The sequence below is a fragment of the Pristiophorus japonicus genome, chromosome 9, assembly GCF_044704955.1.
Source record: "Pristiophorus japonicus isolate sPriJap1 chromosome 9, sPriJap1.hap1, whole genome shotgun sequence".
NCBI lineage: Eukaryota > Metazoa > Chordata > Chondrichthyes > Pristiophoridae > Pristiophorus > Pristiophorus japonicus.
This window is the reverse complement of record NC_091985.1, coordinates 221,823,514-221,838,990: the sequence shown is the minus strand read 5'-3', so window position 1 is coordinate 221,838,990 and position 15,477 is coordinate 221,823,514. Positions and strand designations below refer to the sequence as shown.

Here is a 15,477-nt window from a genome sequence, read left to right as displayed (position 1 = left end):
CAATCCCATCAATTTCCCCAACACAGTTTCCCGACTAATAAGGATTTCCCTCAGTTCCTCCTCCTTACTAGACCCTCTGACCCCTTTTATATCCGGAAGGTTGTTTGTGTTTTCCTCAGTGAATACCGAACCAAAGTACTTGTTCAATTGGTCCGCCATTTCTTTGTTCCCCGTTATGACTTCCCCTGATTCTGACTGCAGGGGACCTACGTTTGTCCTTACTAGCCTTTTTCTCTTTACATATCTATAGAAACTTTTGGAATCCGTCTTAATGTTCCCTGCAAGCTTCTTCTCGTACTCCATTTTCCCTGCCCTAATCAAACCCTTTGTCCTCCTCTGCTGAGTTCTAAATTTCTCCCAGTCCCCGGGTTCGCTGCTATTTCTGGCCAATTTGTATGCCACTTCCTTGGCTTTAATGCTATCCCTGATTTCCCTTGATAGCCACGGTTGAGCCACCTTCCCTTTTTTATTTTTACGCCAGACAGGAATGTACAATTGTTGTAGTTCATCCATGCGGTCTCTAAATGTTTGCCATTGCCCATCCACAGTCAACCCCTTCAGTATCATTCGCCAATCTATCCTAGCCAATTCACGCCTCATACCTTCAAAGTTACCCTTCTTTAAGTTCTGGACCATGGTCTCTGAATTAACAGTTTCATTCTCCATCCTAATGCAGAATTCCACCATATTATGGTCACTCTTCCCCAAGGGGCCTTGCACAACGAGATTGCTAATTAATCCTCTCTCATTACACAACACCCAGTCTAAGATGGCCTCCCCCCTAGTTGGTTCCTCGACATATTGGTCTAAAAAACCATCCCTTATGCACTCCAGGAAATCCTCCTCCACCGTATTGCTTCCAGTTTGGTTAACCCAATCTATGTGCATATTAAAGTCACCCATTATAACTGCTGCACCTTTATTGCACGCACCACTAATTTCATGTTTGATGCCCTCCCCAACATCACTACTACTGTTTGGAGGTCTGTACACAACTCCCACTAACGTTTTTTGCCCTTTGGTATTCTGCAGCTCTACCCATATAGATTCCACATCATCCAAGCTAATGTCCTTCCGAACTATTGCCTTAATTTGCTCCTTAACCAGCAATGCTACTCCACCTCCTTTTCCTTTTATTCTATCTTTCCTGAATGTTGAATACCCCTGGATGTTGAGTTCCCAGCCCTGATCATCCTGGAGCCACGTCTCCGTAATCCCAATCACATCATATTTGTTAACATCTATTTGCACAGTTAATTCATCCACCTTATTGCGGATACTCCTTGCATTAAGACACAAAGCCTTCAGGCTTGTTTTTTTTAACACCCTTTGTCCTTTTAGAATTTTGCTGTACAGTGGCCCTTTTTGTTCTTTGCCTTGGGTTTCTCTGCCCTCCACTTTTCCTCATCTCCTTTCTGTCTTTTGCTTTTGCCTCCTTTTTGTTTCCCTATGTCTCCCTGCATTGGTTCCCATCCCCCTGCCATATTAGTTTAACTCCTCCCCAACAGCACTAGCAAACACTCCCCCTAGGACATTGGTTCCGGTCCTGCCCAGGTGCAGACCGTCCGGTTTGTACTGGTCCCACCTCCCCCAGAACCGGTTCCAATGCCCCAGGAATTTGAATCCCTCCCTGTTGCACCACTGCTCAAGCCACGTATTCATCTGCGCTATCCTGCGATTCCTACTCTGACTAGCACGTGGCTATATACCAGAGACTGAAAGGTCGAGAGTGAAAACCACACTCACACACCAGTAACTGACGGATACAGATTACAACCCACACTCACACATCAAACACTGATAAATAAAGAGTAAAACCGCACTCACAAAGAAAATCAACACTCAAATACCAAAAATTGACAGTGCCAGACGAAAACCCACAATCGCAGAGTAGAACCAGACATGTTCAACGATCATCAGCCCAGCACAGAGGAAACGGCAGCCGCCGACAGAGCTGGAGGAGGGGAGCTCGCCTGGGCCCTTCCCGTCGGTTTAAACACTGTGTGGGGAGGGGAGGAGCAGCATGTATTTAGCACACGCTCAGACCATCTTTTTGTCACAAATTAAATTAGCAAAAATGGGATTGTTTCGCAAGTTGCTTTTATCACTAATTAAATGGACCACATTGAGAACATGTTAGTTATCATCCGAATTACTGAAACAACGAATGTGAGAGCCTGACACTGGGGTAAGAGTGTCGAAACTGTTCTACTCATTCCGTAGTCTCTGGTGTGTGTGTTTCCCTGTCAGTTTCCGATAGGCGAGTATGGGTTTTACTTGCATATTATTGTTCAGATACGTGGGTGTGGGTTCCATACTGTACCTGCCAGTTTCTGCTATGTGAACGTGGGATTTATTTTGTACCTCTCTGTTTCTATTATCTGAGTGTGTATTTTATTCTGTACCTGTCAGATTTGGCGGTGAAGGTGAGATTTATTCTGTACCTGTCAGTATCTGCTATGTGATTTGAGATTTATCGTGTACCTGTCAAGTTTTGATATGTGAGTATGGGGTTTATTCTGTACCTGTCAATTTCTGAGATGTGAGTATGGGTTTTATTGTGTACATCAGTTTCTGATATGTGAGTGTGGGTTTTATTCTATACCTGTTAGTTTCTGCTATGTGAATGTGGGTTTTATTTCAGCTACTGCTGTGTGAGTGTATGAATTAATATGTACCTCAGTTTCTGGAATGTGATTGTGTTTTTTTTCTGTACCTGTCAGTTTGTGGTACATGTGTGGGGTGTCAGTTTCTGGTATCTGAGTGTGGATTTTTACCTTTATATGTCAGTTTGTGCTATGTGAATGTGGGATTCATTCCGTATCTCTCAATCTGGGCTAAGCGAGTGTGTGTTTCCTCTGTACCTGTCAGTTTCTGGTATGTGAGTGTGGGATTTATTCTGTATCTGTCAGTTTCCGTATCTGCGTGTTGCTTTTATTCTGTACCGGTCAGTTTCTGGTATGTGAGAGTGTTTTATCCTATATCTGTGAAATTTACAGATCAGAGACAGCCCCAACAGACAACAGTTTTTAACATTATAGTGGACAAATGTGATTCAAAAATATTTGGAGTAGAGACGAGCTATTAATACGTTATATAAATCATATTTGTCAGGGGTACAGTGAGTGAGTGTGGGATTTATTCTGTATCTGACAGTCTGTGGGTACAGTGAGTGAGTGTGGGATTCACTCTGTATCTGTCAGTCTGTGGTACAGGGAGTGAGTGTGGGATTCACTCTGTATCTGTCATAAATGCAAGTGTTTGTTGTTGCTGTAGAAATTAAGCTTTTCAGTTACTTATGGTGGTTAACATTTACGCAGAAGAAATTGTCAGAAGCAGCCTCGAAGATAACCATCAGGAAAGTGCTGTTACTGGTGAGATCACGATTTGCTCGATGCAAACTTGACTAATAACTCTAGAGGTGATGGAAAAGAAAGCAACATTTGGGGACGTTTGAGCAAGATGAGAAAACATAATCAGCGCGAGGAGCCCGATCAGAGAGCTGGTGGGCAAGAAGCATTGAGCTCCTGTTTACTGCCGATGCTATTTCCAAAACAAGAGGGAAGAACAGTCCCTGGATCTGGGAATTTGAGGAGGCCTTTCAGCACACGGAACCTGAAGGCAAATCATCCCTTCGAGTCTGTTACAAAAGGAACAGGGGGAGGCCATTCAGTCCCTGGATCCTGTTACATAAGGAACAGGAAGAGGCCCATTCAGTCCCTGTTACATAGGAACAGTGAGCTATTCTGCCCCTCGACTCTGTTACATTAGAAACTGGAGTTGACCGTTCAGCCTTGGAATCTGCTTTACAGGAATAGATGGACGCCATTCAGCCCCTCCAACCTGTTACAAATGAACAGGCAGCCATTCAATCCCTCAAGATTGTTGCATAGGTACAGGAGGTGGGCATTCAGCACCTTAGCCTTGCTATAAAGGAATTGGTGGAGGCAATGCATCGACTGGATACTGTTACTCTGGAACCTTTCACATCGGAATAGGAGGAGGCCATTCAGACCCTCAAGCATGTTACGTAGGAACTGGAGGAGACCATTCAGCCCCCCGAGAATGTTATAGGAACTGGAAGAGGCCAATAAGCCAGTCGCATATCTTATAACGCAAGTGGAGGAGGCCACTCATCCCACCTAACTTATTACACAGGAACAGGAGGTGGCTGTTCAACACCTAGAGTTGTTAGACAGGAACAGGATGAGGCCATTCTTCCTCTCGAGCCTGTTACATTGAATCAGGAGGATGCCATTCAGCCCTTCCATTCTGTTACGTGGGAAGAGGAAATTCAGCCTCTCTAACATTAGAAACATGAGCAGACCACTCAGCCTTTGATTGTGTGACATGGGAACAGCAGGACGTTTTTCATCCCCTCGAGCTTCTTACATTAGGAACAGGAGAAGACCACTCAGTCCCTCAGGTCTGTTACATAGGAACAGGAGTAGGCCAATTCCACCCCTCGGAACTGTTAACCACCAGGAGGTGGCCATTCAGCCCCTCGTGCCTGTTACAGAGGAATTGGAGGAGTCCATTCAGCCTCTCCTGAATGTTACATAGGAACTGGGGAGGACAGTCAGCCCCTCAAGCATGTTGTATAGGAACTGGGGGAGGACATTCAGCCCCCAAGCATGTTAAATTAGGATCATGAGCAGGCCATTCAGCCCTTTGATCCTGTGACATGGGAGCAGGAGAGGGCCATTCAGCTCCTCGAGCCTATTACATTAGGAACTGAGGAGGCCATTCAGCTCCTTGAGCGGATTACATTAGGAACTGGAGAGGGCCATTCAGCAACTGGAGTTAAAAAGCAATAGAATGATGCAATTCTGTCCCCCGGGTCTGTCACATTAGGAATAGGAATAGGACAAGGACAATCATCCCCACGGGATTGTTTCATGGGAACAGGAGGAGGGCATTCAGCCCCTCGAGCTTGTTACATAGGAACTGGAGGAGGCTATTCAGCCCCTGGAGTCTGTTACACAGGAATAGAAGTGGCTATTCAGCCCCTGGAACCTGTTACATAAGAACTAAAGGAGGCCATTCAACCCATTCTAGCCTGATACAAAAGGTACAGGGGAAGGTCATTCTGCCCTGAGAGCTTGTTACATATGAACAGGAGGAAGCCATTAAGCCCCTCGTGTTTATTACATTAGGAACAGGAGAAGGCCACTCAGTATCTCCAGTCTGTTAATTTAGGAACAGGAGGTGGCCATCAGCCCCCTCGGGCCTGTTACACAGGAATAGGAGGAGGCCATTCAGCACCTCACACATGTTTAATTTGGATAACCTGTCTGTGTATCCGCACACTGTGATCGGTACCGTACCTACTGTGTGTGAGGAAGAGCTGGTTACACTGTTCCTTATGTCTCAGGTGGAGGAAACTTCACATTTGTTCCGGTTCCTTCAATTCCTTGCCTGTAGGAGGAGAAGGTATCTCTGATCATTCAAGAATAGGAGAGGTAGAAAAGACTAAAGTGATGAATGTAATCGTTCAATTAATATTCATTATGAACATTCACAAAGGGAAGCCAGCGAGACAAACAGTGTCAGTGTCTGACTCCACTGCAGTACTGCAGCACTCAGCTTCTGCACACCAAGTGTGTTGGGCAGATTTTACAGCAATTTACTGACATCCAGACACAACCCAACCCCTGCCCTGCCCTGCCCTGCTTCAGGAATGGGACGACCCGATGGGGCACGGACTTTTACCACAGCTCAGATTGCTGCTCTCCTCTCCCAGGGCACTAACCGTTCAACCAAAAACAAAGAGCCGCTGTTTGAAACATGTCCTTCACATTTCTCACCCGGTGCCTGCAATAGATGCTCCTTGTATAAATCCTCTCTGCTTCCACTGCTCACTGTCCAATGACAACAAACACGGTGAGACTGGAACTAAAGCAGGAACGTTCACTACTGGTTTGCAGGGAGAAAGCAGCAATGATTGTCAACAGCAGATCCTTCCCATTCTGTCTCCCTTAACCGGGACACACGCTGTCCACACACAGCCCGAGAATGGCCTCTCCCTTCCCCCACTCACTCCACGCACTGAGACCAGTTCTTGCTCCACTCCGCCTGTTACACACAGCGTCCGACTTCCCCCGGACTCAGTGCCGATCTCTGAGCCCATCTGCGGACACGCTCCCAAAGCGATGTGCTGCTGTAAGGAGGCTGCTGCTCGCTGCCTTACCCCGGGGCCGCGATGTCTCCATTCCCGGTTGTTTAAACCATCTTCTTCCGCTCACTGAGTGAATGGCGCTCACAGGCTGGGCTGGGGGAGGGGAGGGCGCATGCGCTCTTCTGCTCACTCGAGGGGCGGGGCTTATTCGCGCATGCGCAGCTCTGCAATAATTCAGCCTTTTAAAAAGCAAAGTGCACTTTTCTCGATTTACTTTTATCAGAATCTGAGCAAAGGAACTGGGCCTGGGGGGCAAGGACAGAGAATGTTTAAAGCTGGGGGCCTTGCCCCTTTAAGATGCTCAATTTGGGATCATTCCGTGCAGGGTTTTTTCTCTTCGTGAGCCTGTCCTCACAAAGCAATCCTGCAGAAACATCGGAGGGACGGGGGAGTAGGAGTGTTTGCTGGAACTGTGCAGGAGTTAATATCTGACAGAAACTGTTCCAGTTTAATTTAATCAGAGTGAAACATTCGGTCACTGAGAGTAATACCGAACGGGCCTGAGCTGCAAGATTACAGAGAGTACAACAGGCAAGCGAAGGTTAAATGTGGGACCTTGTTTCTCTCACTCTCTGACACTGTCCCGCAGTGTGGGACGAATAATGTGTCTGTCTGTGGTACAATATCAGTGAGAGAGGGGACTGCATCTTCTGTCTCTTCAATGGGATCTTTCAGGATAAAACCGGACCTCACAGGTCAGTCTAGAACTGATACTGTGCATGTTTCTGTGTCTCACCGTCCTGCCTCGCACTCCCCTGTCTCTCTCTCTCTCTCTCTCTCAGCCCACTCTTTCTCTCTCTGTCGCTTTCCCCTTTCTCTTGTACTGTCTGTGAAGGCGGGATTCTGTTATTTCGCGTGATGTGGAAACACTTATGAGTACAACACAATAGGAGCAGGGAGGTCTTACTGCAGTTGTACAGGGCCTTGGTGAGGTCACACCTTGATTATTGTGTACAGTTTTGGTCTTCTAATCTGAGGAAGGACATTCTTGCTATTGAGGGAGTGCAGCAAAGCTTCACCAGACTGATTCCCGGGATGGCAGGACTGACATATGAAGACTGGATAGAATAGACTTATATTCTCTGGAATTTTGAATAATGAGAGGGCATCTCATAGAAACATATAAAATTCTGACGGGATTGGACAGGTTAGATGCAGGAAGAATGTTCCCGATGTTGGGGATGTCCAGAACCAGGGGTCACAGTCTAAGGATAAGGGGTAAGCCATTTAGGACCGAGATGAGGAGAAACTTCTTCACTCAGAGAATTGTGAACCTGTGGAATTTTCTATCACAGAAAGTTGTTGAGGCCACTTCGTTAGATATATTCAAAAGGGAGTTAGATATGGCCCTTACGGCGAAAGGGATCAAGGGGTATGGAGAGAAAGCAGGAATGGGGTACTGAAGTTGCATGATCAGCCATGATCATATTGAATGGTGGTGCAGGCTTGAAGGGCCGAATGGCCTACTCCTGCACCTATTTTCTATGTTTCTATGATACTGTTTCTGTTTCTCTCTCTGTTGCTATACATGACGGTGTGGCACTGTTACTGAGCGTAATATGGAGACACTGATACCAAGTGTAAGATTGATAATGTGTCTGTCTCCCTATCTTTCGGTGGTGCTATACATGAATGTGTGATACTATTATTGAGCGTAATATGGAGACACAGTTAGGGAGTTTAAGACTGATTCTGTGTCTGTCTCTCTGTCGCTCCCTCTGATAGCCATCTCTGGGTGGCTCTTAAAAGAGCCGTTGTGTTTCTGGTTTATTCTGTCAGGACAGAGTGGAGTTTTACTTGGAACTGGTGTACTTGGTCACCGCCTTTGTCCCTTCCGACACGGCGTGCTTGGCCAGCTCCCCGGGCAGCAGCAGGCGCACGGCGGTCTGGATCTCCCGGGAGCTGATGGTGGATCGCTTGTTGTAATGGGCCAGGCGGGAAGCCTCACCCCGCGATGCGCTCAAAAATATCGTTCACAAAAGAGTTCATGATGCCCATTGCCTTGGAGGAGATGCCGGTGTCGGGGTGAACCTGCTTAATCACTTTGTAGATGTAGATGGAGTAGCTCTCCTTCCTCGACTTCCTGCGTTTCTTACCGCCCTTCGGTGGTGTTTTCTTGATCACTTTCTTAGCGCCTTTCTTGGCAGTAACTGATTTCTTCTCATCAGGCATCGTCTTGTTCAATCAGACCCAGACATGACGTAAACTTAGCTCGGAGCTCGCATTATATTGGCAGCCCCACACTCCGCCCACAGCCCTATGCTAATGAGGGATGGGTGAAGACAACGATTGTGATTGGTTCACTCGCAGCGTTGTCAATTTCTATTGTTCTGTAATTCTCTGATTGGATGTTTAAAGAGACCAATCAGATTTACTGCTCGCCACAATCTCAAATTCTTGAATTCGGTCATCAGTTCCACCCCCTCCCGAGCCACATTCTGTTCTTTATCGATCTAGATGTTCGACAGACATTGACCGGTTTGTAACCGAGATTGCCTGAGGGTCACTTCTGGTCAGGACTTGGGAGTCCTTCTATGAGGGCAAAAGGCCCTCCCTGTCTTTCCGCCCTGATGCTGCCTTCCTCCCACCGTTTAATTCAACACCTTTCTTATCTGTCACTGCTGTAACTACATTAGTTGTTTCAGTGTTACCTTCACCTGGAATATTCCGTACCTTCTGTGCCGTAAAGGGCCTATTTCCCTTAGCACAGGAGGCATAAATTTAAAGTAATTGGTAGAGGATTTAGAGGGGAAATATCTTCACGCAGAGGGTGGCTGCGGTCTGAAACTCACTGCCTGAAAGGGTGGTAGAGGCAGAAACCCTCACCACATTTAAAACTACTTGGACGTGCACTTGAAGTGCCGTAACCTGCAGGGTTACGGACCTAGAGCTGGAAAGTGGGATTCGGCTGGATAGCCTTTTGTTGGCCGGCACGGACACGATGGGCCGAAGTGGCCTCATTCCGTGTTGTAAGCTTCTATGATAAATGTCTATAATTCTGAAAATAAAAGGATATTCCGTCCATCGTGCATATGCTGATTTAAAACATATAGACCTTGTCGAAAAATATATATCAATACGGAACAAAATGTAAATGAACTATATCTCCCTCCCTGCATCCCCTTCCCTCCCTCCGTAAGGCGGTGGGTGGCACTTAGTCGAGACTTTGCTTTGTGCTTGGGGGAGAGGGTCGCGTTGAATCCATAGAAAGTGCGGCCCTGCCGTTTCAGAGTGTACACCACATCCATGGCAGTGACCGTCTTGCGCTTGGCTGCTCAGTGTAGGCCTAAACTAACCGGCCTCGGAGAGAAATACACAGCCCGGAACGACCGGAGATCCTGGGAACAGAACCAGCATTCAAACTCTCAAACCAGACCAGAATTAAACTAGGCTCTTTTAATAACCACCGACTTTCTTTATACAGCTTTCATTGATAGATTAAATAATATTTAGGGAACCGGTTGCGGTATTTATACAATTTTTGAGTCTCTGACAACTGTAGTTTAATTATTAGTTGCTAACTAGAACAGTTTGTGTGAGCAGAAAACCATAATGCAGATACCAGGAACTGAAAACTCCCGCATACAGGTCTGAAATAGACCAATTTATTGGTACCTGAACTCAAGGTCTCCATTAATACAGTAAGCAGCCCTTTCACAGATACTGTGGGTGGCTCTGAAAAGAGCCTTTGGGTTATTAGTTTATATCTTGTCTGCTTTACTTGGTCTTGGACGAAGTGGTGGTTTTCTTGGGCAGCAACACAGCCTGGATATTAGGCAGCACCCCGCCCTGAGCGATGGTCACCTTTCCCAGCAGCTTGTTGAGCTCCTCGTCGTTGCGGATGGCCAGCTGCAGGTGTCTGGGGATGATGCGGGTCTTTTTGTTGTCGCGGGCCGCGTTGCCGGCCAACTCCAGGATTTCAGCGGTCAGATACTCGAGCACAGCAGCCATGTAGACCGGGGCTCCGGCACCCACACGCTCAGCGTAGTTCCCCTTTCGCAGGAGCCTGTGAACACGGCCCACAGGGAACTGCAGTCCGGCCCGGGAGGAGCGAGATTTCGCCTTAGCCCGAGCTTTACCGCTGGTTTTTCCTCTTCCAGACATTTCCACAATCCGCAGGTTCAGACAAGGAATGAGAAACTCTTCCCACATCTGCCCTTCTTATACCTTCTGGAGGGATGCAGGGAGCGAACTTGTGATTGGTCACTCTGTCGTGGATTTCATTGGCTGTTTCCGATGACCAATCATAGTCTGTCTAGTCCACCAATGAAAGGAGGGCGGAAATTACTGGTTCCCAACAGCCAGAACCTCATGATTTTTTAAATTCAAAAATCCCGCTAATAATTGTGAAAATTGCGGATTATGTTAGTAACTTCACCATTAGCCAAATACTTCAAAACACTTTTTGTTTCCTTTTGTCTTATTCCATGTTCCTCTTGCAAATTCCAGCCTGTTACAATCAGGATTACATTTGGATTCAGTTTCAAACTGTCTGTAACGGGCGGGACTCAGTCCCCACTGATCATGTAACCAGACACATTCCAGCTCCATCTTTGTAAAAGTGAACTTGTTTTCACAGGAGCTGCTGTGGGAGTGAGACCAGAACTGAGAGTCCTTCTGTAAAAAGAGAAGAGGGACAGGGTGTTCAAACAGCCCCTGTTCTAGTCTCTAAGAACTCCCATTCTGGGTTGTTACACTGCGGGGAGTCTCGAGTTAATAAACGGACTGAACGCAACGGAATAAAAAAAACATGTAAAAAGGGCTTGAGTGAGAATGTGACTGAAATCGGAGTTTCCCCGCCCCCCAAAATAAATTCGTCGGCAGGCGCTGTGAATGAACGGGTCTGAGAACAAAGGGAAAGCGACCAGGGACCGTGTTTGTAGTTTACTCACTGCAGCAAATTCCAGCGACGCCAAGGTCAAGCCGGTCAGTGAAGCTTTTTCTGAGAATTCAAAACTAAATCGACAGCTGGAACTACAAAGGTTCTCACACACACTTGTTCGGGAAATAACTACAGTAAATTCAGTCTAAAGGGAGATGTGATTGTGCAGCTCTTTCAATGATGTTGTGGGTGGCTCTTAAAAGAGCCGTTGTGTTTGGGGTTTGTTCTGTCAGGACAACGTGGAGTTTTACTTGGAGCTGGTGTATTTGGTCACCGCCTTTGTCCCTTCCGACACGGCGTGCTTGGCCAGCTCCCCGGGCAGCAGCAGGCGCATGGCGGTCTGGATCTCCCGGGAGCTGATGGTGCGGCGCTTGTTGTAATGGGCCAGGCGGGAAGCCTCACCCGCAATGCGCTCGAAAATATCGTTCACAAACGAGTTCATGATGCCCATGGCCTTGGAGGAGATGCCGGTGTCGGGGTGAACCTACTTCATCACTTTGTAGATGTAGATAGCATAACTCTCCTTCCTCGACTTTCGCCGCTTCTTGCCGCCCTTTGGTGGTGCTTTCTTGATTACTTTCTTGGCACCCTTTTTCGAAGCTGGTTTCTTTTCCTCAGGCATCGCCTTGTTCAGTTAAGCACAGAAATGAAGGAAATTTTGCTCCGGGCTCGCATTATATAGACAGCCTCACACTCCGCCCACAACCTTATGTTAATGAGGGATGGGTGAAGGCAATGGCTGTGATTGGTTCATTGGCTGCGTTGTCAATTTCCATTGTTCTGTATCTCTCTGATTGGTCTCTTTAAACATCCAATCAGATTTATTGCTCGCCACAATCTCAAATTCTTGAATTCGGTCATCAATTACATCCCCTCCCGATTTATACTCCGTTCTTTATGTTTCTATTCTGCTCTCAGGCAAAAATGGTTAATGACGGCCGGACTTATGTGGAAGGTTGATTCACGTTTTTTTCTATATATACATTCAATAATCTGAACAGCTGTGTTTGTCGATCTACATTTCTGCATGTTCGAGACATTGACCGGTTTGTAACTGAGATTGCCTGAGGGTCACTTCTGATCAGGACTTGGGAGTCCTTCGATGAGGGCAAGGGACCCTCACTGTCCTTCCGCCCTGATGCTGCCTTCCTCCCATCGTTTAATTCAACACCTTTCTTATCTGTCACTGCTGTAACATGGATGTAACAGCATGGATTTATGAAGGGGAAAGTCATGTTTGACAAATTTGCTGGAATTCTTTGAGGATGCCAGGAACAGGGTGGATAATGGGGAAGCAGTGGATGTGGTGTATTTGGACTTCCAGAACGCATTTGACAAGGTGCTGAAAGAGCTGCACAAACACATCACCCTTTTAACTCAATTTACTGTAGAATTTTCCTGAGCAAGTGTTTGACAACATTTAAAGTTCCAGCTGTAGATTTAGATTTGAATTCTCAGACAAGCGGTTTTACTGTCCGGTTCAACCTTAGCTTCTCTGATGAATTTCCCTCCCAGTAAACTGCACACACTGTCCCTGGCCGCCTGCCAATGAATTATGATCTTGTTTTAGGAGGTGAAACTCAGACTTTAGTCACCTCATTCTCTCTCAAGCCCTTTACAATATAAAAAAAATTCTAGTTCGGGTCAACCCGCTTATTAATCCGAGATTCCAAATGCAACGGCCCAGACTGGGAGTTCTTACAGAGACCAGAACAGGGAGTTTGAACCCTGTGTCCCTCTTCTCTTTTCACAGAAGAACTCCCAGTTCTGGTCTCACTCCCGCCTGTGCGGAGGATCGATCCATGATCTGTGATTCCCAAATTGTACAAAGATTGAGCTGGAATATGTCCCGTTACAGAACGTTTGAAACTGAACCCGAATTTAAACCTGATTGTAACATCCTGGAATTTGGAAGGTAATATGGAATACGGCAAAAGGAAATAAAAAGTGTTTGGAAATCTTTGGCTAATGGTGAATTTATTAACATAATCCGCATTGTAAAAATTGGCGGGGTTTTTGAAATTGAAGATTCGTTGAAAGTCGGGTACGCTCGCGGCCTTCCGCGAGAGGTGGGCACCGGAGGGACTGGAGTGCATCATCACGCCCGGCAACCAAATTTTAATTTGATTTTACGTTTTAAAGCTTAATTTGTTTTAATTGCCAGTGTTTTTAGTGTCCCCTTCCCTTTTATAGGGGGCACCGGAAAAATTGTGATTTCAGTGCCCAAAAAAAAAACAAAAAAAAAACCCCCAAAAAAAGGAAAAAAAAGGGCCTTGTAAATGTCTGGTGTGTCACCCAGGTCGGGTGGCACGGTTTAATGTTTTGCAGGTAGACTCTAAAAGAGTTTCGTTGAAAGTCGAACAGTAATTTTCGCCCTCTTTTCATTGGCGGGCTAAACAGACGGTGATTGGTCAGCGGAAAAGACCAATGAAATCCACTTCAGAGTGACCAATCACAAGTTCGCTCCCTGCATCCCTCCAGAATGTATAAGAAGGGCAGAAGACCAAGTAAAGCGGACAAGATTTAATCTAATAACCCAAAGGCTCTTTTCAGAGCCACCCACAGTATCTGTGAAAGGGCTGCTTACTGTCTTAATGGAGTCAGAGCCCTTTAATTCATGTGCCGGATAGATTGGCCTGTTTTAGACCTGTAAACATAGAAAATAGGTGCAGGAGTAGGCCATTCGGCCCTTCGAGCCTGCACCACCATTCAATAAGATCATGGCTGATTATTCCCTCAGTACCCCTTTTCTGCTTTCTCTCAATATCCCTTTAGCCATAAGGGCCACATCTAACTCCCTCTTGAATATATCTAACGAACTGGCATCAACAACTCTCTGCGGTAGGGAATTCCACAGGTTAACAACTCTTGAGTGAATAAGTTTCTCCTCATCTCAGTCCTAAATGGCTTACCCCTTATCCGTATGCGGGAGTTTTCAGTTCACGGTCTCTGCATTACGGTTCTCTGCTCACACATACTCTTCCCGTTAACAGCGAATAATTGAACTACAGTTGTCACTCAACAATTGTATAAATACCGCCACCGGTTCTTTAAATATTCTTTAATCTGTCTGAAAACGAGAGAGTCGGCGATGATGGATTAATGTAGTAATAAAAGGGCCTAGTTTAATTCTAGTCTGGTTTGAGATATTTTGAATGCTGGTTTTGTTCTCGGGAGCTCCGGGCTTCTCTGCTAAGCCAGTCAGTTTCGACCGCACTGCATCAGCGAGCGATGCACAACACATACAGGATCCGGGTCCATTGCAGTGCTTCCCAGATCTGCCTGCTCCCATTCTCCGACAACACCGAATGGGGAAATCTGTGCTCTGCCCCGGGGAACTCGAGGTCAGAGCGACGCAAAGTCGATGTCAGTTTCTGAAAATATTAAAGGGCTCATCAGTTAATCGTCAATAACTCCCATGTGAACCGAGCTGGTATATAAATACACGATCAGTAATCAGTCCCACACCCTCTGCCCGTCCCTACAGTGGGTTAATGAACAACACGAAGCTCTGGTTACAGGAGATCGCAGCTCTTTCCTTTGCTGATTTGGTGGCTCTGAAAAGAGCCGTTGTTTCACTTGGTGCTGAAGCTTCGAGCCGAGGCAGGGGGAGTCTAGGCCCGCTCCCCGCGGATGCGGCGGGCCAACTGGATGTCTTTGGGCATGATGGTGACTCGCTTGGCGTGGATGGCGCACAGGTTGGTGTCCTCAAAGAGCCCCACCAGGTAAGCCTCGCTGGCTTCCTGCAGGGCCATGACGGCGGAGCTCTGGAAGCGCAGGTCGGTCTTGAAGTCCTGAGCGATCTCCCGCACCAGGCGCTGGAAGGGCAGTTTGCGGATCAGCAACTCGGTGGATTTCTGGTAGCGGCGGATCTCCCTCAGAGCCACGGTGCCGGGTCGGTAGCGATGAGGCTTCTTCACTCCGCCCGTGGCCGGAGCGCTCTTCCGGGCCGCTTTGGTCGCCAGCTGTTTGCGAGGAGCTTTCCCTCCGGTGGATTTGCGCGCTGTCTGCTTGGTCCTGGCCATTTTCTGAACGGATCTCAACACAAACTGGGACACAGGGACTGGTAATGCAGAGCCTCCCCTTGTGCCTCCTTTTAAAGTGCGTGAGGGTCCGCCCCGGGGCTGTGATTGGCTGCAGCCTGACCGCCAATCAAATTTGAACCAAGCACCGAGAATGAAAATGAAGGGCGGGAATTACTGGCCCTGATTGGCTGAACTGAAACTGACAGTTGGTCAATTTCAAAAAGCCCGCCGATTTCAGAATATCAACCAACAGAGATTAAAGAAACTCTAATTTCCCGCCAGCAATTTAAGAATCCGCTCTTTATAACGGCGATTGTGCCCCATTATAAGTCACCAATCCCACTCTCTGCAACATTCCGGTTTGAATTCTGTTCCATTCCCTGATCCGTCTG

At 47.0% G+C, this 15,477-nt stretch overlaps 1 long non-coding RNA gene across 1 annotated transcript in view; it reads right to left on the bottom strand.

Annotated features, from left to right (window-relative positions):
- LOC139273813 (uncharacterized) overlaps nucleotides 1-6,276 on the bottom strand; it is a 37,852-nt gene extending 31,576 nt beyond the window's left edge. The window contains exons 1-2 of the long non-coding RNA XR_011595383.1: nucleotides 6,191-6,276; nucleotides 5,328-5,418 (exon numbers count right to left, since the gene is read on the bottom strand). This is a non-coding gene — a long non-coding RNA (uncharacterized lncRNA). The remainder of the gene's footprint in view (nucleotides 1-5,327; nucleotides 5,419-6,190) is intronic.
- Between the last annotated feature and the right edge of the window lie 9,201 nt (nucleotides 6,277-15,477).